The sequence below is a fragment of the Tiliqua scincoides genome, chromosome 2 (assembly GCF_035046505.1).
Source record: "Tiliqua scincoides isolate rTilSci1 chromosome 2, rTilSci1.hap2, whole genome shotgun sequence".
Lineage (NCBI taxonomy): Eukaryota > Metazoa > Chordata > Lepidosauria > Squamata > Scincidae > Tiliqua > Tiliqua scincoides.
In genome coordinates, this window is record NC_089822.1 from 268,247,252 (window position 1) to 268,267,369 (window position 20,118).

Consider the following 20,118-nt stretch of genomic DNA (forward strand, 5'->3'; position numbering starts at 1 on the left):
CGCTTACATGGTGAGCCACCCCACCTCTGGCGACACTATTTCCAAGCAGTTTCTCCCGTGTGGGTTTTAGGTGCGAAGTCAGATCTGAGCTCCAGCAGAAACTCTTTCTACACTCCAAGCATTTATATGGCTTCTCCCCTTTGTGGGTTCTTTGCTGCGAAGTCAGGCTTGAGTTCACACTGAAGCTCATTCCACACTCCAAACATTAATATGGTTTTTCACCTGTGTGGATTCTTTCATGCTTAGTGAGGCGACTATTTGTACTGAAGCTCTTTCCACACTCCAAGCATCTATATGGTTTCTCACCTGTGTGGGTTCTTTCATGTTTAGTGAGGCTTGCTTGCTGACTAAAACACTTTCCACACTCCAAGCATCTATATGGTTTATCACCAATGTGGGTTCTTTGATGCACAGCCAGGTGTGACCTTTGACTAAAGCTCTTTCCACACTCCAAGCAATTATATGGTTTCTCACCTTTGTGGATTCTTAGATGATAAGTGAGGACCCAACTTGCACTAAAGCTCTTTCCACACTCCAAACATTTTTATGGTTTCTCACCTGTGTGGGTTCTTCGATGCACAGTCAGGCTTGAGCTTATTCTGAAGCTCATTCCACACTCCAAGCATTGATATGGTTTCTCACCTGTGTGGATTCTTTGATGATAGGTGAGGCTTGCTTGATGATTAAAACACTTTCGACACTCCAAGCATCTATATGGTTTCTCCCTTGTGTGGGTTCTTCGATGCACAGCCAGGTTTGATTTTTGACTGAAGCCCTTTCCACACTCCAAGCATTGATATGGTTTCTCACCTGTGTGGATTCTTTGATGATAGGTGAGGCTTGTTTGCTGTGTAAAACACTTTCCACACTCCAAGCATGTATATGGCTTCTCCCCTGTGTGGGTTCTTCGATGCACAGTCAGGCTGGAGCTCGCACTGAAGTTCATTCCACACTCCAAGCATTGATATGGTTTCTCACCTGTGTGGATTCTTTGATGGGTAGTGTACTGTGCTTGCTGATTAAAACACTTTCCACACTCCAAGCATCTATATGGTTGCTCACCTGTGTGGATTCTTTGATGCACAGCCAGTTGTGACCTTTGAATGAAGCTCTTTCCACACTCCAAGCATTTATATGGTTTCTCACCTGTGTGGATTCTTTTATGATAAGTGAGGTTTGTTTGCTTTCTAAAACACTTTCCACACTCCAAGCATGTATATGGTTTCACACCTGTGTGTGTTCTTTGATGCACAGCCAGGTGTGACCTTTGACTTAAGCTCATTCCACACTCCAAGCATTTATATGGCTTCTCCCCTGTGTGGGTTCTTCGATGCACAGTCAGGTATGAGCTCACACTGAAGCTCAATCCACACTCCAAGCATTGATATGGTTTTTCACCTGTGTGGATTCTTTGATGATTAGTGAGGCTTGTTTGCCGACTAAAACACTTTCCACATTCCAAGCATTTATATGGTTTCTCACCTGTGTGGATTCTTTGATGTTTAGTGAGGATTGCTTGCTGACTAAAACACTTGCCACATTCCAAGCATTTATATGGCTTCTCCCCTGTGTGGGTTCTTTGATGCACAGTCAGGCTTGAGCTCACACTGAAGCTCATTCCACACTCCAAGCATTTATATGGCTTCTCACCTGTGTGGGATCTTCGATGCACAGTCAGGCTAGAGCTCACACTGAAGCTCATTCCACACTCCAAGCATTTATATGGCTTCTCCCCTGTGTGGGTTCTTCGATGCACAGTCAGGTGTGAACTCAAAATGAAGCTCATACCACACTCCAAGCATTTATATGGCTTCTCTCCAGTGTGGGTTCTTTGATGTATTGTAACGTGTGATTTACTGTTGAAGGTCTTTCCACACTGAGGGCATTTTTCCTTCCTCTTTTCAGTTTCTTTCTCTGTATTAACTGGGAGGATGTTCAAATTGCCACCCTGACAAGCACCAGATTTATTTCTCCCTTTCTGTGTCTGGTTTCCCTCCTGCTTCCTTGATCTTTCCTGATTCGCAGTTCTCTCCCTTGTGTGGCTCCTTTCATGGAAAGTAAGATGTGTGCTTGTGCTGGTAGTTTCCTCATGCGAAGGACACATATCACTTCTCCTTACTTTGGAATGTTCCTCTTCGATCGGGAGTTTACGGAGACAAACAACAAGTTTTCTCCTCCAGGCAGGGGTCTGTCTTCCCTCCTCCCTCCCTGATCCATCTTGCTTTCTAAAAGTCTCTTCCTCTACTTCAAGCATGGTAATATCAGATGAAATCCCACAAGACTCCCTCAGATCCTCATTGGCTTGTCCACCATTTCCTGGATTGGAGAGAGAATCCTGATTAGCAGTGGACGTGTTGAGGAGGGGTGGCCATTTATGTCAAAGAAGAGGTAGAATCTAGCAGAGCTGAGATGGAAGGTGGAACTGCCTCCACCATAGAATTTCTGTGGGTTAAACTAGCAGGCCCAAGTGGGGTAATACTGGGGGCGTGTAATTGTCCTCCAGGCCAGAAACCAGAAGGGGACCTTGAAATGAGTAAACAGATCAGGGCGCTATCAAGGAGGGACAGTGTTGTAATCATGGGGGACTTAATTTCCTGATTTCCACTGGGTCAATTCATGTTCTGGTCACAAAAGGAAGACCAAATTTCTTGACAGGCTAAATGACTGTGCCTTAGAGCAGCTAGTCATGGAGCCCACCAGTGGACAGGTGACTCTGGATTTAATATTATGCGGTACTCAGGACTTGGTTAGAGATGTAAATGTTTCTGAATTATTGGCAAACAGTTACCATGCTGCAATCCGTTTCGACATGCATGTTGGGGGAAGAGTACCAAGGAAATCAGTCACAAAAACCCTTGACTTCTGAAGGGCGGATTTCCCTCAAATGAAGAGGCTGATTAGGAAGAAGTTGAAAGGAAAGGTAAAGAGAGTCGAATTCCTCCAGAGTGCATGGAGGCTGCTTAAAACATCAGAAATAGAGGCCCAGGAGCAGTGTATACCGCAAAGGAAGAAAGGCTCCACTCAGTCCAGGAGGTGCCCACATGGCTAACCAGCCAACTTAGAGAGGCCGTAAAGGGCAAGGAAGCCCTTGTGTCAATGGAAGTCCTGCCCTAATGAGAAGAATTAAAAGGAACATAAAGTGTGGAAAAAAAATTTAAGAAGGTGATACGGGAGTCCAAGAAAGACTATGAGGAACACACGGCCAGCAGCATTAAGGGGAATATTCAAATCTTCTTCAAATATGTTAGAAGCAGGACACCTGCCAGAGTATCAGTTGGCCCTCTGGATGGGGAGGGAGGGAAAGGGGAGATAAAGGAGACTTGGAGATGGCAGAGAAATTAAATGAGTTCTTGGCATCTGTCTTCATGGCAGAAGACCTCGGGCAGATACCAATGCACGAACGGCCCCCCCCCCGACCAAGGAATTAATAGCCCATTCCTATCCACACTTTCCTGGTGGTAAGCCTCACCAACACTAATGAGACTTGTTTCTGAGCAGAGACACGCATGTCTTTGTTGGGAGTTGTGAGGGCAAACAGAATGCCAGATGCAGGGGAGTGCCAACAAGATGCAAGTATCTTGTGTGCTCCCTGAGGCATCTGGTGGGCCGCTGTGAGATGCAGGAAGCCGGACTAGATGGGCCCTGGGCCTGATCCAGCGAGGCTCTTCTTATGTTCTTAGTGTAATAGGGAAGTGGCATGGATCGTTTTAGCAAGGCCTGCCAAGATTTTGGACTGACAATCAGCCTGAAGAAAACACAGGTCATGGTTCAGGATGTGGACTCACCTCCCTGCATTACAATCTCTGAGCATGAACTGGAGGTTGTCCATGACTTTGTGTACCTTGGCTCAACGATCTCCGACACTCATTCTCTCGATACCGAGCTAAACAAGCGCATCGGTAAAGCAGCTACCACGTTTTCCAGACTCACAAAGAGAGTCTGGTGCAACAAGAAGCTGACGGAACATACCAAGATCCAGGTCTACAGAGCTTGCGTCCTGAGTACACTTCTGTACTGCAGCGAGTCATGGACTCTTTGCTCACAACAGGAGAGGAAACTGAGCGCTTTCCACATGCGCTGCCTCTGACGCATCCTCGGCATCACCTGGCAGGACAAAGTTCCAAACAACACAGTCCTGGAACGTGCTGGAATCCCTAGCATGTATTCACTGCTGAAACAGAGACGCCTGCGTTGGCTTGGTCATGTCGTGAGAATGGATGATGGCCGGATCCCAAAGGATCTCCTCTATGGAGAACTCGTGCAAGGAAAGCGCCCTACAGGTAGACCACAGCTGCGATACAAGGACATCTGCAAGAGGGATCTGAAGGCCTTAGCGATGGACCTCAACAAGTGGGAAACCCTGGCCTCTGAGCGGCCCGCTTGGAGGCAGGCTGTGCAGCATGGCCTTTCCCAGTTTGAAGAGACACTTGGCCAACAGTCTGAGGCAAAGAGGCAAAGAAGGAAGGCCCATAGCCAGGGAGACAGACCAGGGACAGACTGCACTTGTTCCCGGTGTGGAAGGGATTGTCACTCCCGGATTGGCCTTTTCAGCCACACTAGACGCTGTGCCAGAACCACCTTTCAGAGCGCGATACCATAGTCTTTCGAGACTGAAGGTTGCCAATACAAATACAAAAGGGAAGTGGCATCCCTAAAGCATCAAGAGATGTGTACTCAGAAGTAAACACCACTGGATGCCATGGCACTGACTGACAGACCCCCTTGAAAGGATGCATAGGATCATACTCTGCTCAGAGATCGACTCTCAATGAGCTGTTGTGCAGAAGAATCACAATTATGGCTGCTTGGCCTGTTGCAACCTGACCTAGTCTTGGGATAGAGGTAGTGGGCGTTGTTTCTGTGGAGGAGTCCCAAGAGGAGGGCCTCCCTAGATTCTCGCAGGCCTATCGGCACCTTTAATGTCATCATATGAATGCTAAAACATGGCTATTTTCTGCTGTGGGGTCTCCCGTGAGCAGTTTCATTCTTAAATGGCATGTAGATGCAGCTGAGCTCAACTGCACTGGAAGGTCAGGAGCCGATTTCCACAGGCCACGTCTCGCATTATCTCACATTCTGCTGCCTTTGGGACAGTGAAGCCTTGACCCCAACCAAGCAAATGAGCCGAGGAAGAACAGGGGGAAAAAGAGGTCCAGGCCAAATCTATAACCAGAACCTACCTGGGCATTTCTAGGCCCACTAAGGGTCTCCTTTCCTACTGCTGCCACTTTTCTTCCCCAAAGCCCAGTTCTTAAGAGAGGAGCTGTATCCATTCCAGGTGACGTCCTGTTGCCCGACACTAATACTTCAGCCCGAGGTAAAAGCCCAATTATCTCTGCACCTCTGGAAAGGGGAGACACTGAGACACACACCTTGGAAGACGTGGCTGTTTTGATGCATGCTGGGTAAGGCGGCTCCTCTCTGCAGAGCAGACACTGGGGCTGGATCTTCCCTGCTCAGTCGCTCCTCCTGCTCACCTTCCGCAATTCCTTCTTCTGAGAGCATCAACCTTCCAATAAAATCTCTGGGTCTTTCAGCTCAGGCAGGGGTGCTGGAAAGATCCTTTTCAGCTGCAAACTCCAGTGGATTTTCTTATGATTTTTCTTGCCTCGGCCTCTGTTGAAACCAGCAAAGATCCTGACAGTTACACAAATAAAACACATTTTTAAATATATAAACTGAAGATGCAACATGAAGTAAACATACACCAGAGTCAAAAAGTACCCGACCCCTCCGTTTTAGGTCTAAAATCCTGTCCGGTGTCTCTACCTCATCCTGCTATTTTTGGCATTGATTTCAGAGATGAAGGCCCCTTCTGGCCCTCTCTGTTCCAGCCTTTCCGCTCCCCATATCAAAAACCCCTCACCATCGAAACAAAGCACCTAAGAGCAGACCAAGAGTTCAGCATGCAATTGGCAGCAGGGGAGGGGGGGGTTATTGCAGTGTGCGTTCTCTGTCCCCTCCCCTTCCCCTCCATTGACTGGGCTGTGATCCTGGGCCTCCCTCCCCACCTGGGGGCTTCTTTCCCACCCCCCTCAGCTCAAGCTTTGCAAGATTGCAAATGTTTTCAGTCTACACAGGGAGGTCACTCTCTGCAGGACATACACTTGGAGCTCTTCCCTTGTCCTCCTCACTCCCTCCTTCTGGGGCTCAGCTCCTTAATGGACTCTCTGCTCCCTGCATCAATCCCAGATGCTGGAAGGATTCCCATCAGCTCCAAATCCATGTTTCGCTCTTTCTTTCTCCCTGGTGGACCTCTGGAAAGGGAAGAGGTCCAGGCTTTGGAGGAGAGGGCTCCTGAATGCCATTTGGAACTCTGAAACCCCACACAGTCTGGGATGGAGGGGCCTGAAGGACTGCCTTCTTCCAGATCAGCTGGCTCTCCCTGCAAGGTCAGCAAATGGGGCCCTGCTTCCAGGGCTGGGGCAGGTAGATGGCAGCAAGGGGCAGAGCCTTCTCTCTGGTGGCCCCTCAGATTTGTGACTCCCCCCCTTTTACAGACTAGAGCAGCACCCCTTGTGCTAGGCCTCGAGGGGCAAAGACCACCCTTTTCTTCTTGGCATCCCCTCCTAGGCCTTTCCTCCCAGTTGCTGTTGAGCCACAGATTGGGGCATCCCCTTTTAGGAGGGTGGGGCTGTCTCCAAGGCTCTCTTTCCTTCTCCTGCCTGCCTGTCTTTGTGAACCAGGCAAAGGAGGCTCATCACTCAAGAACTGAGAGAAAGAACATTCAAGGTATAGCAGGAGTAAAATGCAGGCGCTTTGGGGAGCATTTGGGAGCAGGAAGCAGCAGCTCCCAGCTGGGACAGGCGCCACCCCTGAAGTGCCAGCTGTTGAAGGGGTCTCCAGGGCGGCCCTGCCTGCTCCCCTGACGCTGCTCCACTCCTGGGGCGGGAGGGGTCCCAAAGGGGAGCTCTGCCTGCCCCTCCTGGACTCGCCCCCTGCAGGCTGTGGGACGAGGCTGCAAGTGGGGCTGGCTGGGGGGAGATGCGCCTAAACCCCCATCTCCCAGTTCCGCCTCTCAGGACAGGCGCAGCTCTTTGGGGCGCAGTTCCAGAGCAGGGTCTTGGGCAGCCTGTTCCCCCTTCCGGGTGGGTCTCGACGGGAGGGTCCTCAGTGCCCCCACGTGCTCCTGTGCCCTTGGCCCCCCTTTCCCTGCTGAGGGGCCGCCTCGCCCCTTCGCTTCTGCCTTTCCCACGATTCTCGCAGCCCCCCCAGCAGAGCCCAAGTGGAGGGGGGGACAGTGGCAGCCCCTCCCCACCCCGTGCCAAAACTGGCCTTCCCCCCGCCCCCCCTTCTTACCCCGCAGACTGGGCTCCTCCTGGTCCCCCGCTCGCTGGCTGAATACTCTGTAAAGGCTGCAGGCGCTGCGTGCAGGAGGCGGAAGTAGGCGGAGGAGGAAGGGGTTGCCCCACTCCGCCCCCTAGTGGCTCCGCTTAACCCTCGAAGTGCCGCGCATGAGAGAAAGCGAGAGCCAGACAAGAAGTTTACGCGCCCCGCAGCGCTCCTGGCCCGGACTGGCTCCGAGGGGGCGCCCTGCTGGACTTGGTGCTTCGCCCCCCCCGGCTACGCCACTGTGCAGGAGGATGCCGGGCACCGCGAGGGTTCACAGCAGCGACTCGGCACTGCTAGAGGGGCGAATGGAGAAGCCCCCCTCTGCCCCCTCCCCCCGTGCGGGTCTCAGCCCCTCTGGCGAGCCTGCAGCCCGGTGGGGCCGAAGGGGGTCCCGGGCTGCGCTGGGTGGGAAGGATCGGGAGGGGAGGGGAGCGCTGATGCTTCAGTCTCTTTGACTCCAGGTGTGTGGGGGGGGGCCACCAGGCTCAAGGGCCGGGGGCGTAGCTGGAGTGGGGGTTTTCCTTAAGGACTCAGTGCTGATATAGAAAGGAGGAGGGATTGAGGAATCTCTAGGAGGTGCAGGGCACCAAGTCTTGCAGGGAGCCTCCCCGCAGCATGCAAGCAGCCCCCTCCCCTCTAATCCCCTCCCCGTGGAGCCATTGAGGGGGAGCAGAACGGAGGCCAATGCCCAGAAGGCGTACACCTCCATTTTGCTCCTCCCACCTGGAAAGGCTCTGAAGGGTAGGGGGAGGCTCCCTGCCAAATTTAGGGTCTTGCACCCCCTCCAGCTACACCACTGAGAAGGGTCAGTGTCCCCCATCATCAGGTTGGTTTCCCTGGCAGGCTGTGCATCGGGCCAGGTCCCAGACAGTCTCTTCTTGCAAGAAGCATGGTCAGTAACTGCGCAGCCTGCTCAGGTAAGGGGCAGATCCGGGAGAGCAGAGAACGTGCCAGCAACTGCTTGGGTGCCTCTTCCTTCTGGCAGGCCTTGAAAGCCCTCTCCCCCTTGACCCCGTGGCCCAGCTGCCTCTCCTGGCTGGTGGCTTTGCAGCCTTCCTTCCCAGCTGTGACTTCTGGACTGGTGCCAGAGGGACCCTGCGGAGGCTTCTGCTTGCCTCTGGCAGGAGAAGGTGGAGAAGGCAGGAGGGGTCTTGATGGGGCTGCGCACAGCAGATCCCTCAGCTCTGTCTAGAAGACAGTCTGTTGGGCCCCATTGGAAGTGATGTCATGGCTGGAAGTGACATCCCTTTTGTTTAAGACAAAACAGCACACCTGTGCTGTTGTTTTGCATAGCTCAGAAGTCAAAGCAGAACACAAGCTTGGACCCTTCTCCAACCACACAGCCCTCCACCCTTTCCAGCGTCCCCTCTTCCCACCCATTCAGGGCAAAGCATCCTGCCTCTCTCCCACTGGGAGCCCGCCCTGCCCAGCAGCTCTGTACCCAGTATTTTCAGTTCTGTCTTTTCAATGGTGGGTTAAGCTCAGTGCTACACGACCCACCTGGAGCTGGCTTGTGAACCACCTAATGGGTCCCGCCCCACTAGAGAAACACTGTTCTGTGGGATAAAAAAGTGGGTTATGAGCTTTCAATGGAAAAATGGGAGAAATTATGGATAAAACATGAAATTTATTCTAAATGTTAACATCAAGGAAAATGTATAGAAGATGGTTTATAGATGGTATGTGGCACCAAGCGAGTTAGCGAAGATGTACAAAAATATGTCAAATAAGTGTTGGAAATGTAAAAAGCAGGAGGGATCTTTTTATCATATGTGGTGGACATGTAATAAGCAAAGAAGTATTGGATACAGGCACATGAGCAGATTCAAAGAACAAATGTGTAAATGAAACCCAAAGTCTTTTTGCTGGGCATGATAGATGATTATGCGGAAAAAAGATTAATTTTTATATACGCTAAGTGCAGCTGGAATACGTGATGCACAAACTGCAGACATTCCCTCGACAGAAGAAGGTGGACTAAAGTTATGGACTTTGCAGGAATGGGCGACTTTTCTTAAAGAGAAATCGACAGAAAATTGTACGAAGAACTGAAAATAATTGGTTTCCAGTTCTTCATACAATTTTCTGCATGAGAGAGAGAGAGAATAATGAGTGCAGACTGGAAGGTTATACTTTGAAATGGAAGACTTATAACAAGAAGAGAAGAGAGGTGGAAATTTAGATTATGAAGAGCTTTAAGGAAAAGGAAAAGGTACAGAAGAAAGCAACCAAAATGATTCCTGGACTGGGGCACCTTCCCTAAGAGGAAAGGCTACAGCGTTTGGGCCTCTTCAGTCCAGAAAAGAGGCGCCTGAGGGGGGACATGATTGAGACATACAAAATCATGCAGGGGATGGACAGTAAATAGAGAGACGCTCTTTTCCCTCTCACAACACCACAACCAGGGCACATCCATGAAAGTTGATGGAAGTGTTAGGATACACAGAAGAAAATACTTCTCACTCTGTTTTTCCCCCATTGTATTCTGGTGTAAATTACACATCAAATGGTATATAACACGATGATTTTATTATTCCTACAAATAATGATTTTAGGGATTATGGTCAAAAGTGGTCACGCCCCTGAGGGTGGCACCCAGAGCCTACAGCCCCCCATTTGTATGCCACTGAATGATGAACAAAATTTGTATCTTGTCTTTTTAGCAGGAAAGCTTCACAAAGTTTACAAACTCAAATAACTAAATGGCTCCCTGTCCCAAAATGGCTCCCAATCTCAACAGGATGAAGAAGAAACACCAGCAAACAGTCAATGTAATGACCTTGCACTGGGGAGAAAAGGGACATTTACTTCCACATCCCACTAAATATAAGAGGAGCCCCACTAGAAAAGTGCCTCTTGCCCAAGCAGCAGGGGCCTCCTCTTCCCTTCCACCAGACTCCCCTCTGCTACCTTTAGGGGCTCCAGTTCTAGGCAGCCAAGAGAGTTCAGGTTTGGTCCAAGCTGCTGGTGTCCAAAGGCTCTGTCCTTCTGGCCGCCGCAACATGCATTATTGCATGTTTGTGACAGCCTTTTCCCAGGCAGCACGCAGAAGACCAGTGCCTCCCTCCACACCTGGGGGCTTCTTTCCCACTCCTCTCAACTCAAAGCTTCAAGCCTCCATGGACTCAGGAGGTGAAGGACACCTTCTCATGGCTTCTCAATCACCTTTTCCAGGAATTCCCGCTTGTGGCTTTTCAGGGGTGCAGCAAACCTCTAGCCAAACAGTGCCTCCTTATCTGCCCATCTCCGCTTTTGATGAGCCTCAAGTCACTGACAAAGCAGGAATGTGAATAAGAATGAACGATCCAGTGCCTTCCGATAGCATTTCTTCTTTATTTAAGAAATTTATACCCTGCCTTTCTCATGCCAAAGCATATGTCCAGAGCTTTAAAGTCAAGTACAGACTGTCCCACAGCCTTTGGGACAGTGAAGCCTTGTCCCCAACCAAGCAAATGAGCAGAGGAAGAACAGGGGAAAAATGAGATCAAGGCCAAATCTATCTGGGCATTTCAGAAACAGCCACTCCAGTGCACTCTCCCAAAGCCCAGCTCTTGACATTCCTGCACACAGGAGCGTAGCAAAAATGACAGGCTAGAGTGGAAACCAAAGCATTGGGTGACACTTCTGAGGCCAGAGGAGGCCTTGGTTCAAAGCATTGACCACAGACTCTGGGCTGGGGTGGCAACTTGCAATTTGTTCCCTGCCACACATGCTTTAGTTGCATCCAGAGCACCATTTCATGGAAGCATGTGGCTGAAAGAAGTTGCAGTGCATTTATCAAATCCTTTGTTCGCTTATCTCCCTCCTTCTGTGACTCTCTCTTCTCTTTGTTCTCCTATCACTGCTTGCAGAAGGAACAGTGGGCATTTTGTGCAGGTAGTGGAATTAATGCTTAGAACAGGTGTGTCAAACATAAGGCCCAGGGGCTTAACCAGATAAAACGGTGTGTTCAGCCTGTTTTGCTACAAATGTCATCCTTCCTCATGCTGTACTTCACCCAATCAACAGAGATGCTCCTGAACCAGTTAAGCAAAATAACACTTTTAACAGATGAGGCGGTGTCATGTAGTAGTTAAGAGAATCAGAATCAGTAGTTAAGAGAATGCTGTATGAATCAGGCATTTACCAGGCCAAATGTGACCTTTGCCATGAATTCACTGGGTGGCCTTAGGCAAACTCTCAGGCTTTCCAGCTGCAATATGGGGGCAAGAACTCTTGCAACTGATAGTAATCCCAAGTTTCAAGAGAACCGTAACTACAGAGTGGCTCCAAAACATAGTTCCTAACAGTCATGCTTGAAGGGCCAGGCATACTGGATGTGTGATGGGCCATTTTGCTCACTACTGTGGTCAGGGTTCTTCCCAACTGAAATGGTGACCTCACTGATGTCAACATCCTGAAACAAAGGGGGGGCACATATAGTTTCCCCCAAGACCACCTGCTGCCGGTGTTAAAGGACCAATTCTTCAATGGGAAAAGAAAAGCTATTCCAAGGAAGATAAGATGGAGAGAAAACGGAAATTTAATTTAGAGTGTGGCTTAACACCACCACAGGAGAAGGTCTTAATCAGGCAGGGACTTTTAATCCTGCTTCAGCAGGGTTTTGAGGTGGGGTGGTTTGAGCAGCTAGCAGTGGGTTGCAAGGCTCTGAAGAACAGGCTCAGCCACTGGAATCTCCAGGTGGGGCCTGGGCAAACTGCACAGTGCTGCTGCTGGCAGGAATCGTAGGCAACAGAGAGTTAAATGGTCTTGAGGGGGTTCTAAGGTGTAGGGAGCAAGGCATATGGGAAGGGGCTTTGCATAAATGTCCACATCTGTCCAGGATGCAGTCAGTTAAGGAGCCATTGTGAAGTGTTTTGGCTGCAGTGCAACAGGCCATGCTGCCCCCTCCAGGAAGAGAACATCAGAAGAGCCCTGCTGGATCAGGCCAGAGGCCCATCTAGTCCAGCTTCCTGCATCTCACAAAGGCCCACCAGATGTCTCAGGAAGCACACAAGACCTCAAGAGACCTCTATCCGGGTACCACTCCCTTGCACCTGGCATTCAGACAGCCTAAAACCAGGAGGCTGCACTTACCCATCAGGGCTTGTCACCTGTGATGGGCTTTTCCTCCAGAAATCTGTCCAGTTCCCTCTTAAAGGCATCCAGGCCAGATGCCATCACCACATCCTGTGGCAAGGAATTCCACAGGCTGACCACATGCTGGGTCCAGGGATGGTTCCTTGGGTCTGTCCTAACTCTCCCAACACTTGCCTTTAGTGGAGGGAGGGAGATCAAGGTCAGGCGGGCACCAGCGATGCCGTCTCCAGGGGTGGAGAGGGCCGGAGTGTGGGGCAGGTCGCCTGTCTCCTCCCTGCCCGAGAGCGGCTCTGGGGGCTCTGGGACGGGCAGGGGAGTGCCTCCAGCCCCCTCCCCCAGCAGCCTCTGCAGCCGGGAGGGGGAGCCGCCCCCCCTGCCCCGCCAGCCCTGCTGGTCACTGGGGCAGAGCTGCAGAGCTGGTCGGTGGTCGGGAGGAGCCACCCGGTAGGGAGGCGGGAGAAGCAGCAGGAGGAGGACGGGGCGGTGGTGTAGCTAGAGGGGGGTCAGAGCGCTCAGTTCTGCAGGGAGCCGCGCCACAGCGTGCAAGCAGAGCCTCCCCTTCGGAGCCATTCCGGGCGGGGAAGCAAAACGAAGCCACTCCCTGCAGAACTGAGCAATTTGCCCCCCTCTAGCTATGCCACTGGGTGAAAGGCAGGGCTGAAGGGGGCCTGAGCAGGGGGAGCCAGAGGTCGCATCTGCTCCCCCAAGAAGGGGTCCGTGGCACCAAGAAACCCCCCACACCCACACCGCACTACGTCCCTCTTGGGCACCAGATTCTTCTTTTGAGGCTGAGCTTGACAAGATCTGTGTCCGGCCCGCTGCTGAGATCCCTTCCCGCCTCAAGAGCACAGGCCTTTGCTCACCGAATGCCACCTTCACCTTGCAGGATGCAGCCCTGGCCAGTGTCCTTTTGTGCCAGAACAAAGGGATCTGTGGAACAAGTGGGTCCTCCAGCCATGTCACTCCACTGACCTGCAGAAGGAAGAGGCCTTGGAGCTGCCCTGCCTGGCCTTGGTGGAGAATTGTGGGAAGGAACCAAGCAGGAGATCCCGGGGAAGACAGCCTGGGCTCAGGTGCCCAGCGCCAGCACTTCAGGAGGGTCTGCTACCAGGATGCCCAGGGGCCCCGAGAGGTCTGCAGCGGACTCCACGCCCTTTGCCGTCAGTGGCTGAAGCCAGAAAGGCACACAAAGAAGCAGGTGCTGGGCCTGCTGATCCTGGAGCAGTTCCTGGCCATCCTGCCTCCAGAGATGGGGAGCTGGGTGAGGGATTGCAGGCCGGAGACCAGCTCACAGGCGGTGGCCCTGGGAGAAGGCTTCCTCCTGGGCCGGGCAGAGGCAAAGAAGCAGGCGGAGCAGCAGGTGAGTTCCTCCTGGTACTTCCGAGGGCCTGAGAAGGTGTCCAGGGGTGTTCCCCATGTTCCCACTGGATTTATGTGGAAGTCCCAAAAGAGATGTGCCAACTCTCCACATCCAGCCCTACCACGACTTTCCCCAGTTCCTTTTCTAACCCCTCTCCCCCCCTGGGGCCTCTGCTTCTGTTGCAGGGGCAGGGCCTTCTTGGAGTGGTCACTGATGTTGCTGGCCAGCCATCTGGGAGGATTTCAGAGGAGGGGCAAGGAGGTACCATGTTGCTGGGTAAGGATGTAGCTTTCTCCATTTGCTCCCATGTGCCTGAGAACTGTGGGCTGCTTCTGTGTTCCCCAAGTGTGAATGTGGGAGCTTTTTGTCCCCCACCTTTCCTATGTTTCAATTTAGGCTTCGTTTTCCAATTTTGTGACCTTCTCATCAATCCTTTGTATTATGCCCAGAGACAGTGTGAACATGGTCTCCCTTTCTCAGGGTACGTGTTGTGCACCTGAAAGATAAGTAGTATATAAAAATATGACAATTGTGATGATTATAAGAGTGAGTTCTATGTGCAGGCAGTTTGGTGTTTAACAAAAGTGTCTGTCAAAAATAAAACCATCTTCCAACCACATTTGCAGGTGATGAAATGATATCCAGGTTGGAACCTTCACAGTTTCTTCTTTACAACGGTGTGGACACAGTTTCCCTGGTATGTGTTGCGAGCGTTCACACAGCTGGCTGCCCGGCTGGTATCTCCGTTTGGCTATCTCCCAAGGTCGGAGCGCACACACTCCCGGCGACAAAGATGACACAAGGCAGAAGTCCTCCACCAAACGCCTCTTTACTATGTACAAGATATTTACAAGAGCAACAGTCCAAACTGTACAAATGGTACATGAATCACTGATCTCACTGACGTAGCCTTCGGCACAAAATCCACTCTGCATCCCCCACACCTTTGCTTGCTTCTGCTGGAATATATATGTGTGGCAGCCAATCAGCATGAGGGAAAAACTGCTTAGTCATGCTGACTTGGCATGTGCTGCCCCCCCCACACACACACATGGAATGTCACCTGGTGTACATCACCTGATATTGCATCAGCTTAGTTCCCAGGGTGCTGTGCTGGCTAAGTCTGGCCAAGGCTTCAGGCCTGCTTCTATTCAGCCAGTAAATTACATAGCAGTCCCGGGGATGAACCCTTGACAGTATGAGATCAGGTGGGGGGCAGGGAGAAATCTGGGTGACCGTTCCCTGCACATCTCCCAGGACCTGTCAGAATCTTTCCTGTCCCTTTGCTCCTGACAGTTCTGTCAAACCATTACTGTGAGAAGAAAATGTTGCTTCTGCTTATTCCAGGGTCCGGTGTCCTTTGAGGAGGTGGCTGTGTATTTCTCCGAGGAGGAGTGGGCTCTGCTGGGTCCAGCCCAAAGAGTGTTGCACGGAGAAGTCATGGAGGAGAACTGGGGGATCGTGGCCTCCCTTGGTAAGGCTCCCACTGTCCCTGGGTTGCTGAAATCCACTGTAAAATGCAGAAATCCCATGCGACTTCCTTGCTGTGTCATCCTAGAAACGGGGACTTGCTAGAAATAGAGTCGCAGAACCTGGAAGAGTTTTTCAGTGATTATCAACTGCTGTGCTGCAAACCCCTGTGGACCTTTCGTGGCACTCGAGTTGAAAATCTCTGCTTTAGATTTTAAAAAGTTGATTACTGGAAACAGTTAATTGCTCTAAAATATACGTATATATTCATACCTCTTCCACCTCACTTCCTTTAATGCTTTCTTTTGCCTCTGAATTGTGAGGTAAACGACATCTGGTCTTGCATGTCAGTATTTTTTCAAATCAGGTTAATGGCCTTGATTACTTCATGGAGGTAACGGTGTACCTGCAGGTATTCTTAGATAGGTGAGAAAAATTCTTCACTACCATCTGCCAGATATTTATAGGGCATAACTTGATTATTAAAAATCCAATCCTGATGTCAGTTTTTCCCCTCTAATTTTAACCCAGGTCCATTTTGGTTAAAAGTCATTGTCCATCAGAACAAAAGCAGAGGGAGATTTCCCCAGGGGAAGATAACTTTTGTGTTTATTTCAAATTAATAACACAGTTTTAATACTGGAGCTATCTCCTACCCAAAGAAATTCCATGTTTAGTGCTATCCAGAGCAGACCTTTCAGAGAGATCTTACAGTGCAATCCTATGTGGGGCCTACAGTAGCAGATCTCGGGATTCGCTGCAGTTAGTCCCAGGCTGGCATTGCAAAAGCCGTATTGCTGTTGCGCGTTGCTGGACCGTCGGCTCAAATGTTAGAGGCCCCATATGCAACTCACCCAGCCTGCACCAGACCAGGTGAGATAGTGGCAACAGTGGTTGTCAGGCAAGATGAGGAGGATCTCTGCAGCAATGGCGCGTGCCAAGGTCCTCTCCCCCTTTTCCTGGCCTGACATCGACATACCCCTTAAGGCTTCTTGGACTTATGCCAGCAAAATAGCCCCTTGGCGTTGCATGTGAATGACTGGCAGATTAGGATTGGGCTTGCTGTAATCTAATTATATTGTTAGATTATCACTGTCATTAGGTGGTAGCAATCTGTGGTCCAATTTCAATAGCTGGCATTTTGATATAGTAAGATATCTGAAAATGCTGATCCGCCCTTCCTCCCTTGGACCAATTGTGTTAAATGTAATTCTGTGTTTTGAGTTCCATAAACTTTTTAAGGACTCTTGATTTATAATTCTGAGCTGATATCTGAAGGAAGTGATCTGGCATCTGATACCTTGTCTCTAAATATATATTTTTATGTTGCTCGTATTTTAGTATTTTGTATTGACTTTAAGTTCTTATTTGACTGTGATATTTCCAACCAGTTGGTGGAAACAGAAAAGCAAGATATAAGTGATAATCATAAACTGGAGGCATATCGGAGTGCAAGTCCATCCAGTCCAGGCTGCACCTGTATTCCCAGACCAACCAGATCCCTAAACAATGGAACTTTTGTCTTGTCTGGATAACTGAATCATCCCCACCTCTGCAAAGCATTCAAGTCCCTTGAAGTTCAGAGGGTCAAGAAATGGTTTTAAGCCCCCCAGTTGACATCTTAATTTTCTATGATTGAGCAGAACACTGAATTATGTGCATTAACTGCCAAATCTGTAGGGCCGGATAATCAAGAGAGATCCATGGAGGCCGCACCAGACAAAGGGACCTATCCCCCACCCTCTGTAAAACCAGCCTGGGGAACATCCATCCTATGACATCCTCTGTCAGGTTGAGGAGGAAGTTGCCTCCTCCTCCACACTATTCAGGCTCAAGAGTTCAACACCAAATACAGGTGTGCCACCCATATCCAAGGGTCCTGTATCCGTGGTTTCATGTATCCGTGCTCACAAATGACCCCCTTTGCATAAATGACTTATGTGGTCTCTGATTGTCCCTCTCCTGTCACTGTCTTCTGTGTTTAGCTGTCTCTTTGGTGCCTGCAGATGCTTACAGGAAGTGGGTTAGAGGGTGGAAACAATGCAAGACTTGTCATGTTGTCAGGTTGTTTTCAACCCTCCAGCTCCCACACTCCACACTGTGATGTATTCACACAGGCATCACAGAAACAGCTAGACACAGGAGACAATGACAGAAGGGCTGCAAACAATAAGTCAACTGCAGGATGGGTGGATTTGTGAACCACTTCCTGTACTGTTTGCTGCTATTCTTGGTTTCCGGTATTTGCAGTGGCAACTGGAGCCTGTCCCCAACCCATAAGGGGGGGGCGACGCCTGTGTGCATGCTTGAAATTAGGCCACTAATGGAGGGACTACTCAGATAGTCCAGAATCCTACTGAGGAAGAACAGCAACCTACCCACACAGTAGTCTGAAAGGGGCCTGGAGGGGAGTGTAGGTCTTGGATGTGTGGTCTTGAGGCAGAGCACATTGCTGGAGGTCCTTTTGCAGGGCCACATCATGCTGCATCTGGCTTGGATGTCAAAGGCTCCAGGTAAGCCTCCAAGGATTGGCCTACTCAGACCTGCGCCAGCCAAAACACTAGTGCAAGTCCCCATGGGTATGGATATGGAGATCAGGTTTGGGAAAGGGAATAGGATTTGGTGGACACTTCCGCTACCAAACCAGCTCTCTTCCTGTACCTGATCTGCCCTCCCCCATCTCCTTTGCTGCCGTGTTCTGTCTTCTTTCCCCCCTTCCTGCCTCCCCTGCCATCCTACCTGTGTAAGCAGGTCTTCTCAGATCCACAGGCACACTGGGAAAGGCTCTGGCCTTCCTGACTGCATTCTGGCAGTGAGCAACTCCAAGCACTGCCAGAGAGCTGTTTTTTTAGTGCTGTAAGGCAGTCTATGCTGGTGGAACACTTGTTTGGCCAGCATACAAGCAACTCAACTTAGAATCAGGAAGTCTCCAGGTATGAACTGGAAACTTCCTGTCATGAACTCACTAAATGGTCTTCAGCTTCTCCCTCACAGCCTCAGCTCTTCAGCAGCAATATGGCAAAAACACTCTCCTTACAGGGTTGTTGTCAGTATTAACAAGTTATATGGCTGAAATGCACATTATCAGAAAATGTAACTGGGGCTGTTCACTAATTTCAGGTCACATTGTGTGTTACGTACTTCCCAATTTTCCCTTTTTCTGTTCCTGCAGGTGATAGGGAGGAAACTGAGAATGAGAGAAAACTGCTCACAATATGGTTGGAGAAAGTCATGCACAAGGAGGGAGGGCAGCAGAGAAACAAAAATGAAACAAAACTTTCAGTAGGAAATCAAGTCTTAATGTTCATTGGGGAATCCACACTGGAGAGAGGCCCTACAAATGCTTGGAGTGTGGGAAGAACTTTAGGGAACCTAAGACTTTTACCCAACATCAAAGAACTCACACAAAGGAAAAACCACATACATGTTGGGAGTGTGGAAAGAGCTTTAAGGAAGGCAAGTTCCTTCTTAGACATCAAAGAACCCATACAGGAGAGAAGCCAAATAATTGCTTGGAGTGTGGAAAGACCTTCAGTTGGTACAGCAACTTCACTTTACAAAAAAAAATTCATACAGGGGAAAAACCATATCAGTGCTGGGACTGTGGAAAAAAGTTTTAGTCAGCTCATCCAGCTCACTTCACATCAAAGAATTCACACAGGAGAGAAACCATATCAATGTTTGGAGTGTGGAAAGAGTTTTAAGGAACGCAAGTCCCTTACTGTACATCAAAGAATCCATACTGGAGAAAAACCATATAAATGCTTGGAGTGTGGAAAGAGCTTCAGTTGGTGCAGCAACTTTACTTTACACCAGAGAATTCATACAGGAGAAAAACCACATCAGTGCCAGGTGTGTGGAAAAAGATTTAACCAGCGTATCCAGCTCACTTCACACCAAAGGATTCACACGGGGAAAGCTGTATCAGTGCTTGGAGTGTGGAAAGAGGTTTAAGGAAAGCAAGTCTTGGAAAGCAGTGCTTGGAGTGTGGAAAGAGGTTTAAGGAAAGCAAGAAACATAATACCAGAACCAGGGGACATCCACTAAAATTGAGTGTTGGGCGGGTTAGGACAGACAAAAGAAAATATTTCTTTACTCAGCGTGTGGTCGGTCTGTGGAACTCCTTGCCACAGGATGTGGTGCTGGCGTCTAGCCTAGACGCCTTTAAAAGGGGATTAGACAAGTTTCTGGAGGAAAAATCCATTATGGGGTACAAGCCATGATGTGTATGCGCAACCTCTGCAGACGCGTGTGGCCTCTGGGAACCAAGTGCCTCGGGAACTAAGTGCCAGGTAAGGCACGAGAGTTTAGCATCTGGGCGAGTTCAGCAGCAGGGCGAGGAGGCCAGGGCCCCATACACTGCCGTTCCTCTTCCATTGAGAAAAGGGCTGCTATCCAGAGTACGGTTTTTAAAAGGACCCCTAAATAAAACAACAACAACAACAAAGCTATGCAGTCAGACAGCCAGCAGCAGGGTGCGGGCTATCCAGTGTTCTGCATCAAGTGCCACATGTATGATTATATGCCTCTGGGGCATAAGTCATGGGTGTGTCCTCGGTGCAAGGAGCTCCAGGCTCTCAGGGAACGCGTCCGCTCCCTTGAAGCCTTGGTGGCCGACCTGGAGAAGCGCAGGCAGCCAGAGGAGGACCGTGGGGAGACTTCCGGGGACAATCAGGCTTCGTCCCAACCTCAGGCGTGCAGCTCCTCGGCTGCCCGGGTGGGAAGTCTTGGGACTGGAGGACGTCATCCTGGAGAGGAGGGAAACAATCCCCTAGGGGGGATCCCTTCTCCAGGGGATGGGCCCGTATCCAAGTGCACTCGGGATACTCCTCGGCGGGAGGGGGATCGGGGGCTTCTTGTAGTGGGGGATTCGATTA

The 20,118-nt window shown here is 50.3% G+C and overlaps 2 pseudogenes; one reads left to right on the top strand and one right to left on the bottom strand.

The window, feature by feature from the left end:
* The window catches only part of LOC136640317 (zinc finger protein 721-like), a 165,958-nt pseudogene extending 158,617 nt beyond the window's left edge, over positions 1–7,341 (bottom strand).
* Positions 1–20,118, top strand: part of LOC136640315 (zinc finger protein 850-like) — a 105,381-nt pseudogene that overhangs the window by 56,295 nt on the left and 28,968 nt on the right.